Below are 13,941 nucleotides of genomic sequence, written 5' to 3' on the forward strand. Positions count from 1 at the left end.
TTTCATCAGATAGTAGAGACATCTTTACAGGATGTAAGTAAGATGACATTCTAATACAATCAGAGACTGTGAAAAAATACATATCACAGTTGAGAAAAGTTCTGACACAGTTGAAATAGACAGGTTTCAAAGTAAACAAATACAAAATACAGTTCTTGTCACAAGAAGTAAAATTTCTTAAACCACTGGTATATGTGTATATGTATATATATATATATATATATATATATATATATATATATCAAAAAGCAAACAGAAGGAGTCTCTGCTTCTCATCCTGACAGTAGGGCTCATAGAGAGACCTTGCCAGTGAAATCTATTCCAGTGGTTCAAAAGAAACAGTTGAGAGACAGAAAAAAAGCACAGGAGTTGAATAGAAAAAACAGGAGTACCTTGGACTTGAACCACTGTCTAGTTGTGAAAAATGTAGATGAACAGCGTGAAAACCAGCACCACTGAAATTAATGAATGTATTGGAGACTATGAAGTATCAGTCGTCTGTGAAATATAGCTTTACAAGAAAAAGTGGATGAGAAAGAGTGGACTTTTGCTGACTTTGTTAAACTTGTGGGTGGACTATAAAGTATATATCTGCCTTTGTCATTAATATTTAGGAGGACACTAAAAGGAAAAAAATAACTTTAAGTAAAACATTTTGTTCTTAGTCTTTGCATAAAACATTTCACAATATAAAATGCATGTTGTATATTAAAGCAGTTTTGTATAGTGTTCATCAGGGGTATTTTAAATGTGGGAGAAGTCTTTTCACTGACTGTTTTATTTGCTAAAGATATTAAGGTAAACAAGTATCTTTTTAGTTGTACAGGCTTTAGGGTATAACAAGAGAAGAAAGGATAGACAAAGTCAAGATTAAATTAATATGATGGAATTTTGGGTGGGGTGTAAAAGTGTATTGATTATACAATGTGTAGGATTAAAATAATTTTCTTATTTTTACAAGGTGGATGTCTACATTAATGCCCTTAGCTTAAGCTATAAACAACTGTTTTTGTAATCAAGTAGTTTTGAAAAATAAGGCACAAGATTGAAAGCCATGGAAAATGCTAAATTCCTTGCATCTGCAAAGATATTATTTCATATTTTTTATTAGCAAATGTTCTCAGTGGGAGTCAGGAATTCTGTAGCTAAAGGCAGTTGCACATTCTGTTATGAGTAGAATTTAAAATGACTACTTCATGCATCTGCGGAGATGTTAGCGTTTTTATTTTCTCATTGCTGACTACTTATATTTGGTGAAAATCTGCCTGTATGTGCAAACAATTAATCTCTAGACTTCAGGGCATTCTTTGAATGAAATGCAAAATTTTAATCCAGCTTTAGTGAAAAATAAAGCTGGAAATTATGGGAAATGAATAAAACATAGCAACCTCTGTAGGATGACTAATGCATTTAATAGAACAGTGTACAGTTTTATTTTAGTTAGATATAGCTAGTGCTTTTTTTTTTCTTATGGCTAAAAGTCAAAGTTTCTGAAAGCATGTAAGCTATTTTTAACCTCTAGGAGGGGAACAGAGATAAGAAAGGAACAGGCACCAATCAGTGTAAGTGGGAACACAGGTTGTAACATATGCTTTAGCATGGGTAACCTTAATTTTAGGTTAGGTAATGCATGTGGATACAGCAGTCTATTGGGAGCAGTCATTCCAATCTGAGAGGGTTAAACTTCAACTTTTGAAGATGTGCCTAATTGTTTAGAGTTAATGGGGGTGGGGGAGTTTTATAAATGTATTTAATTTTTTGAATGTTTTCATTAAAAAAAAGTCTTGAAAATGTGGCAAAGGTTCAAAGGGAGATGCGAAGAAGCAGTTTTATAAATGATCAGCCTGCCAAACTTTAACACATGCATGTAAGACAAAAGTTGTAAGTATACATTCAGAAAAACTGTCATATAGATTAGGTGGGAACAATAGCTTTTTCTCATATGCTAGCCATATTATATTGGAATGTAAATGGCCTTACAGGTAGAGACAAAGAGGAAAGAGTATTGAATTATATTAAGAAATGCAGAATGCAAATAGGAATGCTGCAGGAAACTCCTTTGGAAAAGAACGAGCTTGCAAATTTGACAAAGAAAGGATTTCAGGATATATGTTCAGAATTATAGGGTGTTGCTAGGGTAATGGCCTAGGGCCCTTACAAGCCTAGCCAAGTTAATCTTTGTTACCAAGAATGTTTGTTATGAGTAAGCCCTGAATCAACACCTATTACCTGTATCTAAGAGATGTACAGGTGGAACCCCCGGGGTGACTTTACAGTTTCCCATCCAGTCATCCAAATTATGCTTAAATAGGGTCAGTGAGGGTCTCTGCTTAACATAGATTGGAAGTCTGTTGCAGAGATGAGGTAACCTCTGCTAGACAAATCTGTCCCTGCAGCAAGTCCTATTTGTCACATTCCAGGTTAAGGTCCCTTGAGCATGTGACACTTGTATAGTTTGACTTACAAAAGTGTAGCATTTCCATTAAGGCAGGGTTGCAGATTGCCTTATATGCAAGGTACAGGCTTCCTCTCAGCAGTCGGTACAACACAGAGGAGAGAGACAGTGATTTCAGTCTGTCCACGTGTGACATGTGCTGAAGACCCTGAATTTCTTTGTAAGAAACCTTTGTGGTCTCTCCAATTGCTGTAGGTGCTTGGAGAGGTACGTACCAAAGGGAACATTACACTCTATTATTGGCTTGATGAGGAAAGAGTACAGGGGGTTTTTAACATCCTTTTTTCTGGAGGCAGTTCCCTTACTTATGAGATTAGCAATACAGAAAGCCCTTCTAACTACTGTGGAGACATGGTAATCAAGGGTAAGGTTGCTATCAACCTGCATGCCTAGGTCTCTCCCCAGTGAGTGCATGCCTAAGGTATTGGTGTGTATGTAGTAGTTTGGAGGAACAGGGATGATTAAACTTTTTTTGCATATGACTTTGGCACCAATCGTTAATCTGTGGTAAGTCTTCCTTGCAGGATATTGACATAGGGGATGACTGCTGCTAGTTTGCAGTCATCGGCAAACTTTGTCAGCCACAGACCTTTTGCTTTTCCCTGTACTTCAGAGAAGTAAATTCTGAACAGTAGAGGTCCCAGAACAGACCCCTGTGGAACACCACTGGTTACTGGTCTGCTGGAGGAGGAAGTAGACTCTTCTGTTTTGACTGTCTTAGAGTTCTATTGGTGAGCCAGTGCGCAACCCACCTGACAGTGTATGGGTTGATACCCAGCTAGGTGAGTTTATCAATAATGCCTGAGTAGGGGATGTTGTCGAAGGACTCGGCTATGCCCAGGTAGGCTGTATGCTCAGTTTTACCTTCATCAAGGGCTTTAGTGACTGCCTCAAAGAAGTCCATCAAGTTTAACAGGCATGATCTCCTCTTAAGTCAAACTGGGTAGGGTAGAGTGTTTGTAGATTGTCTTTGTGGATAAGTTCCATGATGATACGCTCCATGGCCTTGCATATAAGGCTGGTTAAGGCTTATGGATCTGTAGCTCCCGGGGTCTGTGGATGCACCCCCTTTATGTAAAAGGATGACAGTAGCTGTTCTCCATTTAACAGGGATGAAACCCGTTCTAAGGCTGTGGTTGAACAAGGTACCCAGCAGTGTTGCTAATTCCTGTTTTAATCAATTAAGAATGCAGCCTGGGAAGTTGTCTGGTCCCATTGAGGCTGTGTTTTTAGCCTTGGAGAGGGCATTTAAGACTCACTTCTTGGAGATACTTGATGGGTGACAGGTGGTAGGGATGCTTTGTGGTATATATGGCGGGGATAGGGGAGTGAAGTTTGCACTGAATCTGTCAAGCCAGCAGGTTGGCTATATCCACCGGATCTGTATATGTAGTACCATTAACTACAAGGTCTTCGCAAATCTGGGATTTTCCTTTGAGGGTTTGGATGTAGCTAAAAATGCCTTATGGTTTTCATTAGCTAGGGATGCCAATTTGGATTCATAAGTAGCTTTAGAAGACTTCACAAGATTTCTTATTTGCCTATTTAACTTAATGAAGGAGTGCTTCCAGGTTAGGGACCGTAATATAGCCTGTTAATGATTGATGTCCATCAGGCGGGTATGTTCTTCCTTGTGGATCTTACTTTGGTCCTATCAGGTATGGCAGAGTTAATACAATTGTATAAATGTTTGTATAAAACATTAGTGTATATCCCAGCATAGGTAACCTGTCCATCAGTGGGGGGAGGGGATATGAAGCTATTTATGCCTTCATGTAAGAGGTCATAACTGGCCTTAGAGAAGTTTTTTGGTCTGGTTGCTGCTGAGGGGTGGTCAGGTGGTGGTGTTACATCCAACGAGAATGATTTCTGTTCAGACTTCACCAGGGAGGGCAGCACACTTGGGATGATGCAATGATTTCCCATGTTGGTAAGCGCCAGATCCAGAATGTTTGAGCCCCTTGTTAGGGTGACAGTGAGCTAAACCAGGGCATTGGAGTTAGTCTAGGAACCTTTGAGTGAGAGTGTTAGTACATGTATAATTAACCCAGTCAATGGATGGGTAATTAAAGTTGCCTAAAACCAGGGTGTTTGGTTGGAATTTGATCGACTCAAGTAGATCGAGGTAGGCTGAGTGAGATTCATGGTTCATGAAGGGGATCCTATAGCTGGCAGTGATTTGAAGATGGGTCTTACCAACAGTTAATTGCACCTGGAATAATTCATGGGAATTGCTCTGTTTAACCAGTCTAGAGGTATATTTGTCTAATGTATATTGATACACCACCTCCCTTAGTTCTCACACCTTCAGTTTGAGGTCTGAAAGTGTGGAAGGAGTTGTAACTCGGTAAAGCTGAGGTACTTTCCGCAGCCTTAAACCAGGTGTCCATGACTGCACAGATGTCAGCACCTTCCAAAGTAAGGACTGCTTCCAGTGAATGCAGTTTCATTTCAGATTTAGGCTCCTAGCATTGGCAGCATATTGGGAGGTGTGTCCTTGTGACACTGCCTTAAAAAGGCCCAATGGGGGTGGCAAGATCCTTAACCAGTAACCAAAATCCCAGAGGTGACCATCTCTGGCAAAGCATTGACGTCTGTCAGTCATGTCATCCCAAGTTGACAGATACTGGATCCCCTTAGAATGACACCAGAAACTGACTTCAATAACTGGCTTAATCATTTTTTGTTTGTATTGAGGGATCATCCTGGGTGAATGCAAAATGCTGCTTAAGGCTAGGGACATACCTGCCTAGGACATGTAATCAGAGAGCTCAGTCTCATCTCTTCCAGTGAGGTACATCTCAAGTCATTCACACCAACATGGACTATGACAGAGTCATAACAGTACCTGTTGCTGAGACACTTGAGTGCATGTGTGATGCATCTAATCCTGGCCCCTGAGAGACACTTAACCGGGTGAGTGAGACATCTGTGTGTCTCACAATGTGGTCTATGACTAAGATGTTTGGTTTTGTGTTTTGCCTTAGGGGCTTGTCTGGTTAGGTGCTTGTGCTTGAGCTGTTATGTGTACTTTGTTTAGCAGAGGATGTATTTTGTGAAACATGCTTGTGTATGGGAGGTCTTTGCTGTTTAGGTAGGTTTCTGATGAGGGCCTCTGCATATGTAGGTATGTGTGGTGTTGGTTTGGATGGTGAAGGAGGTGAGGTATGTGCTGACAACCTGCTTTCGCATCAGATATACTGACAGGTGTACAAGAGGATATGGATTCTAAGAGGAGGAAGTTACGGTCTCAGACCTGGAATTTGCATGAACTAGAAGAAGAGGGTTGTCCGTGTACATGAGGCAATTACTACACTGCCTCAGGATGCCCATGTCAACCAAGCTGGCTGGAGAAACTGTGGGAAATGTGTCCATCCATAGTGCAAGGTAAATCAGTTGTGGTCAGAACAGTAAGAGGGCAGGAAAGGTAGATGTTTATTAGAATTAAATAAGGAAGGGCTAGTGGGTGAGACTTGTGATGGTACCTCAGAGGCTACGCTTAGTGTTCTATGTGACAGTGCTGCAGGACCACGAGAAACTTCAGAAAGAGCACTAACACTGTGCTAAAGAAAATTTGACAAGCAAGACGTTTGTGTCTATAACTGCCAACAGTGATCATCCATGCGCAGAGGTGAGTGATGGTGTGCTACACGCATACAAGAATAAAGCAGCTAATACAAGGGAAACAATGAAAATTTTCAAATGGAGCCCTGAACCAATGAAAAAAGTTCAAACTAAGCCCTAAATCAGTAACCTTTAATTAGTTAGTCCTGCTTTACTTCTCCTGCCACGAGGGTACAGGGGGGCTTTTTCTCAAAAAAGATGTCTTGATTTTCAGTGCTCGGTCCACAATCTGAACTGGATTCAGCTGGTCTGAATCCAGTCTATGCTAGAGCCAACAGAAGTGCAATGGAACACAAACAAAAGGCAGGAAAAACTTTTTTTCTTAAGTAAGTAACAGATTTTTTCTTAAATTAAATAAAAGCAGCAACTGGTGAGAAATACAGTCAAAGCGCAGTGAAAAAGGAAAAGAGAAGTAACACTGACTGCTAGAGGTGCTCCAGTAGTGATAGAAGATGAAATACAGCAATATATGTAAATTTGTGGTAGTATATTCCACCAAAAACGGCTGCCATGGAGCTTAAGACATTTTTTAGGAAAATAATCAGCTTTCAAGAGGGAGTATTATTAACAGGTGGGGACTAGAACTTGATTTGCAGTTTTGTGGATGTATCAGAAGACCTAGAAGGGAAAATATAACAAAAGAAGGTAGATTTCTGAAGAAATTTATAAAGATATTTGGTATGGAAGATGTGAATTCAGTAGGTGGAACTCTGACAGAATTTACATATTTTTCCCCAAGGTACAGTAACTGGGCTCAACTGGATAGAAATTGTATTTCACAGGGCCATGTGAATTTAGTTGAAAGCTTCAACAATAATTGTTCATTCACTGATAAAAACTAAAATAAAAATGCAGAGCAATGAAGTAAAAGTAAGACATGATGCTTTCCCACCTAGCTGTTAAAAGAGGAGAATTTAAGTATAGAGGGGTAGTGGAACTTGTATGAGAGTTATTAGAGAAGATATTTTTTCAAAAGTTATACTGAATGGGATGAAATGAAAAAGGACTTTAAAAACAGGGTAGAAGTAAAAGAGAAAGTGATATGGTTAAGAAGTAATAGGAATTATATAGAGGGGCTGGCAAAGCTTATAAGCTTTGCAGAATAAAGGGACTCTGATAGAACAAGAAGAGGTGCGACTGCACAGTCTTAAACAGAAAACAAGAGGATGTTTGTGCAATATGCATGAGTTTAGAAAGACTGCTGTTGACCAACTATTCTTTGGAAACTCCATAGCACAAAACAACTTAGGCTACAGAAAGTAGAAAGGGTTGTTGTCAAACTTAGGGGGCCTTTAATAAGAAAACTAATCAGAGATGTGTAGAGGTGTTAAGAGATGTTTCAGAAAATTTTTGTAAAGCAGATGATTATGGGAATCAGGAAGAGCAGAAATGGAAATACTTACAGAAAACTTAATTATGCCAATGTTAGAGATGGATGAGGCTCAGCGACTAATAGTTAAGAGAAGATGAGACAGAAACTGTGATGTATAATCAGTCTGCAGGAAAGTCTCCAGGAAGAGATGGTATTCCTGTGAAAGTTTGGAAGTTAGGAGGGAAGAAATTGATAAAGATCTGGAAGATTTTGAGTATTTTAAAAGGAGGGGAAGCACCAACATTTTGTATGAAAGTTTTGGCAGCTGTATTATCCAAAGATGGTAAAGACTCATCATACCCACCTTCATATAAACCCATTTCAGTTTTAAACCGTGATTATAAAATGTTTGTTTCTACTAGCTAAAAGAATGGCTAAGGTGTTGCCAGAACTGATAGATATGGAGCAGTTTGGTTTTGTGGAGGGTAGGCAAATATTTGTCAACGTTAATAGAACAATGATTATACAGAGGGAAGTAGAATATAAGAAAATACTGCTGTTATTGGCGGATCTTGATGCAGAGGAAGCATTCAACCGAGTAAGCTGTGATTTTAAGCATAGGGCAAAGGAAGCATTTACAGGACACATGAAGGATCGGAGGCAAGAATTAAAGTGGGAGGATTCTTCTCTGAAAAGTTCCCCGGGATTCATGAAGCTTGTGCCAGGTGCAGGCGTAGCGTCCACGTTCTAACACCAAATATAGCTGCCGAGCGATTCAGGTACGAGCTGTTTCCACGTGCACTACCTGCGTACACTACGCCCGCACAACCCCTGAGCCTTGTATGCTAATTAACCCATATGCAGCAGTGTAGCATGCAAATGAAGGTATGTAGCGATTCAGGAAGTGGTGCAGGCATAGTGTAAGCATGCAGAAATGTAAACCGTACAAAACGGTTTACATTTTTGCAAACATAAAATTGGAGCCATGACAGCCGACCAGACAAATGTATTATAATGTTAATATATGCCAATGGCTAAATATATAGCCATTGGCATAAAAAAATGTACAAAATATAAAATTAACATTTAATATATATAGTCGCACTATTGCGAAGTGGAAGCGCAGGGCCGCGGTGCGCAAAGGGGATCGCAAGGAATATATCAAAATATAGAATAAAACCGCAATGAAACACACATCACAATTTCCCCATAATAGTCAATGGCAGGCATGCTACACCATACTCATGGCGCAAGGGTTGCTAAGGGGCAGTGACAGTGTTATGCCCAGTAGCTAGGAATTAGTAGGTAATGCCATACAAATGAGCAGTGTAATAGCGAATCGCAGATTCCCCGCTGGTATAAGGATGCACCTCACAGCATAGCGTTATAACACCGAGGTGAGCCCTTGAGATAAAGATGACATCAAGAGAGGGGTGTGACACCATTGCTGTAAGCACATTGGAGCATTGCTAAACTGGTCTGCCCCTAACTAGTCAAAGCTGCAGGATAGGGGTGTGTCGAATTGCCCATAGCTATGCTTACCTGACGGTACACAAGGTAACTGAGTATGCATGTGATCGGAGATGAAAACTCGCGTAAACCCGGTAAACGGGTATGCGTGCCGCGCACTGCAGCTGAAACAGGAAGGATATAGGAAAGAAATAAGGAAATTCTGCAGCAGTGAAATTGGAGTACAAATGACTAAACACCTAGGAGCCTACAGTGGGCCATTGACAACAGCTAACAAGGCTGCAAGCAGCTACCTGCAGAACAGGGAAGGGGCGAGGCTGTACTGCAAAGAAAACAGCAAAGTGTGAAAGCAGAACATAGGCGATATGAAGTATATCAGCTACAAGGCACATTTCTTCATGACTGGGTAGGGAAAGTACAAAACAAGAAAGTCGGCAGGTGGATGCATGCCTGATAATGGGAGGGGATCCATGTCTAAAAGTGAATTAAAGAGCAACAGATTAATCAAGGCAGGCAAGTAGATCTCCACAGTAAAGGCCCCACATTTGCAGTACTCCTTGCAAAACCCATAATTAAGACACGCAGCAGCTGGAATAGCTCATACACACCCACTTACATCAGCAGCATCCATAGCACAATACTATAAAGCGTGAAAGCACCTCACACACATTTGTGTATTCCCAAACACTCTGCACCAGTAGTGTATACAGACAGGGTACTTTTATTATGTACATGTTAGGGGCTGCCATAGCTTTGATCCACCAGCATGTGTTGGAGACTGAAGGTGTTGTGGAGGGTGATGCACATGACCACTGCAGGCACCAGAGGAGGAGTAGAGTGGTCAGACCCAGGGTAACCTACCAGAGACTACATGATCTGGAGATAGTAGAGCGGTACAGGGTGGACAGGGACACCCTACAGAAACTTGTGGAGCTGTGCCGGCCACGCCTCAGAGCCAGAACAAACAGAGGGGAACCCTTCCCAGTGGATAGAAAGGTATATGTAAGCCTGAGAATACTAGCTACAGGTACCTTTCAAAGACCAACTGGGGATATCATGGGGATCTCACAGGCATCAGCATCCAGGGTACTACACCATCTCCTGGATGCCATGTTACCACATGCCAATGAGCACATATACTTCCCCCAAACGCAGGAGGAGTTGGCTAGCAATATGCGTCTCTTCCACCATGTGGCAGAATACCTGGAGATACTTGGTGCAATAGACTGCACGCACATACACATCAAGTCACCACCGGGTAAGCAGGGTAGGCGCTACATAAACTGCAAGGGATACCCCTCCATCAACTGTCAGGTTGTGTGCAATGCCCAGGATATTATCATGGATGTGGGTGCTGGCAGCCCTGGAAGCTATCACGACTCCCACATCTGACATGCCTCACAGCTGTATTGGGTATTTGCCAGGGGGGACATCCCAAATGGCCACCTGGTGGGAGATGCTGGCTATGCATTGGAACCGTGGATGATGACTCCCATCAGAAATGCACACACACCCATGCAGGAATGCCATAATTAGGCACACGCACAAACCAGAATCATCATAGAGCATGTGTTTGAGATACTGAAATCACGGTTCCGTTGCTTGGACATATCTGGTGGAGCCTTACAGTACTCTCCAGGCACACGTGCCCACATCTTCATAGTGTGCATGCTACACAATATGGTCCTGTGGAAACAGCTGCAGCAGGGACAGAATGGTGAAGGCCCTCACAGCCCACCACCATTGCCAAGGGCCCCACAGGCACAGAGGTACTCAGACCATGAACACCCTGAGCCAGCCCCAGTAGGCAGATGGAGACGTGCCCAGTATGCCCATGCCTTGGCAAAGAGGGAACGTAGAGCACACACACTGACAGTGTAGGCACCTAGGGACTGACACCTTCCTCCACATGCACACACAGTAAATATGAATGGCACACACACAAGATTACCTGTAAATTGTCATGTATAGGCAGTCTACTGTGTGCATCCAACATAGGCAGCCCTCAACTATTGCACATACAACAGCCATTGGCAGAAGGTAAGTCAACACCTGAACAGTAAATTAAGCTATCAGCATATGCAGATACTGTATGTATAGATTCATAGGTAGGTACTTGGCCAACTGCCAGAGGCCATTCATAAGGCCAGCCAAAATGTGTCAGCTTTTGCCATCCCATTGATTTATTAACCATCCCTTTGTGGAGCAGAGTCAATGGCGGGATCAGGAAGGTGTCCCTCCAGCATCTTCCAGTTATTGTTGTGGCAAGGTCAGCTCAATACAGTGTGTGGCTCACTGTGACATGGATTCCCATAGGTGGAGCATATCCATCAAGCCTGAGTTCGACATGGTTGTGTTGGCCAGCGGAGATCATCTCTGGGCAAATGGGATGCCACTGAATAAAGCAGGAGTTTATTCAGTCCGGATGCATAGGCCATATGTTGGAGGCCAGTATTCCACTTGGTGAGGTACATTCATGGACCCCCCAGCTGTTGGACGTGTCCTCTGAGGTACATCCTACATGGGTTATTATACCCAATGATGGGACTGATGAGTGATGAGTAAAGGGGCACTATAACCCCAGTATGTCTAGATGGGAATCCTTTAGTAATCAGATGGCCTACATAGAATGATGTCCTAACTACTGTGGAGATATGATTGTTACAGGGGAGATCACTATCTACCTTAGTCCCCAGATACCCCATTACCTCATCTGTATTAAAGTGACTGCCGCTCATGTGTTAATATGTGGGTGCCAATTCCGCAATGGAAAGACCATGCAGTTAGTGGTACTTGGCTGGAGACCATGTTGTTGGCACCCTGTGACGTTCTGTGTGAGGCCCCTTGAGGGATGTCCGTGTCAACTGGACTATCAATCATTGCTCCCAGTTTGCAGTCATTGCCAAACATGGTCTGCCGTATTCCACCTGTGTTTGCCTGTACATCTCAGACGTATATGCCAAACAGTAGGGCTCCCAGGACTGAGTCCTGTTGGACACCAGTCGTGACTGTTCAAGAGTTGGACCTGGAGACTGCTAGTCATACCATATGTGGTCTGTGTGTAATCCCGTTGGCAACCCAACCTTTGATGTATGTATGAATGTACAGGCTGGTGTGTTTATCAATAATATCTGAGTGAGGCATGGTGTCAAAAGCCTTGATGAGGTACAGGTAGTATGTGTGAACCACCTCCCCCATCATCTAACGTCTCAGTGACTGTATGTAAGACGTCGACCAGGTTCAGTAGGCATGAACTGCACTCAACCAAGCTGACCTGGGTTGGGTTACGTATTCGAAGGTTACCAATGTCATTGTTAATGAGTGCCATGAGGATGCGAACTATACCATTGCAGACCAGGCTAGTCAGGCTTATGGGGTGGTAGTTACTATGGTAAGTTGTGATTTCACCATGATGGAGTGGAATAACTAGTTGCCACGCGCCATTGTATGGGTATGTAGCCTGTGGAGAGGCTGAGGTAGGAATGCTTAATTAGGTGGGGGGCAGGTTGTCTTGTAAAGTTTGCAAGATGCAGTCTGGGTCAACATCTGCCTCCATTGACGCTGTGTTCTGCTGTTAGAGAGGGCCATTTCCACCTGTGTGTCTCTGATGGTTGGGATACTGTACCTTTCGGGTAGTGTTGTGGGCTCTTTAGGGGGTGAAGTATGCACCAAATGTATCTGCAAGGATGTTGGCAATATCAGTAGGGTCAGCATATTTTGTGCTATATTTCGCCGGCACAGTGCAAATCTGTGTGTCACCACATAGATCCTTGACATAGCCAAAGAAGGCTTTGTGGTTATATTTCGAATCCTTGCATATTTTCCTGCTGATGTTGGCCTTGGATGATGTCATGAGGGACCTACGTGTCATACTAATAGTGGTCATGGATGTCTGCCCTTCGTGGGATTTGCTGTGTGTCTGGAACACTGTCCTACGTCTGTAGTATAGCCTGTTTTTTGCAGAGGTCCACCAGACCTGTGTTCTTGTCTAGGAGGAGTGAGTCTTGGTTTACCAGTGATGGCATGATCCATACATCCGTGTAGGTGCTTATAGACTGCATTTGTAAATCTGTCTGTATCTTGAGCAGTGTTTCCTCTTAGCGTGGGGGCTGTAAAACCCCCCACCCCTGTCACTAGTAGTGTAAATTTAGCTGTAGGAAAGGTATACACTGCGGTATCCATGGGTGGGGGAGATGTGGAAACAGTGAATAGTTCATGGTCAGATCTAACCAGTGACTGGTTAACCTCTGCTGTAGTGCACCTGTTGCCCATGTTGTTGATGACCACATCTAGTATTTTCCAGCCCACGTTAGGGAGGTTACCACCTGATACAGGGCATATGAGGTGATACATTCCAGGAAGTGCTGGTCCTGGAAGTGAGTACTGGAGTACGTTTCCCAGTTAATGGTAGGGTAGTTGACATCGACCAGTGCCAGGGTGTGTGTTAGGACTGTCATGTTCTCCATTGTCTCCAGGTAGGTGGAGTGGAGGTCCTAGGTCATGGAGGGTGATCTGTAGCAGGCCGCATTCCACATTGCAGTTGTGGCTGATGTTAGCTGCACATGAATGATCACAGAAGTTTCATGCTGCCCCACTAATCTGGGAGGTGTAGTTAGCCCTGATGAATATGGATACAGCCTCTCCATGTCTGTCCGTCCATGTTCTGTGGCTGAAATGTGTGGTATGGGTTGTAGTCTGGTAGTGCTGGTGTGCTCTCAGGAGCCTTAAGACAGATTTCAGTTAATGCACAGATGTTGATGTTGTCCATCCTGAGGAGTGCTGTGAGTGCATACATGTTGTGATCACAACCCCTGGTGTTGAGTAGCATAATTCTCATTGAATCTGCTGTTGTGCTGTTTACAGAGCTGGTATTCACCTTAGAGACTCTCCTAAATAAGGCACCATTGGGGGCGCTAGTAGCCTTGGCCAGTATTCCAAAGCGTAAGGCTGACACATAGGCCGGTATGGTATCATTGCATGCATGTTCCCCATCTGTGCTTGTTTTTCATCTCCCCTGTAGGTAACCTACTGGTAAGCAATTGAAAGCCTTAAACTTATACAAGTCTTCTAGCTTCCAGTA

General features: G+C 42.9%; 1 protein-coding gene across 1 annotated transcript in view; it reads left to right on the forward strand.

Moving 5' to 3' along the window:
* LONP2 (lon peptidase 2, peroxisomal) overlaps positions 1-13,941 on the forward strand; it is a 1,625,174-nt gene that overhangs the window by 646,184 nt on the left and 965,049 nt on the right. The gene's annotated exons all lie outside the window — the stretch shown is intronic.

The sequence above is a fragment of the Protopterus annectens genome, chromosome 8.part1 (assembly GCF_019279795.1).
Source record: "Protopterus annectens isolate FY-2018-M chromosome 8.part1, PAN1.0, whole genome shotgun sequence".
In the NCBI taxonomy this organism is placed as follows: Eukaryota; Metazoa; Chordata; order Ceratodontiformes; family Protopteridae; genus Protopterus; species Protopterus annectens.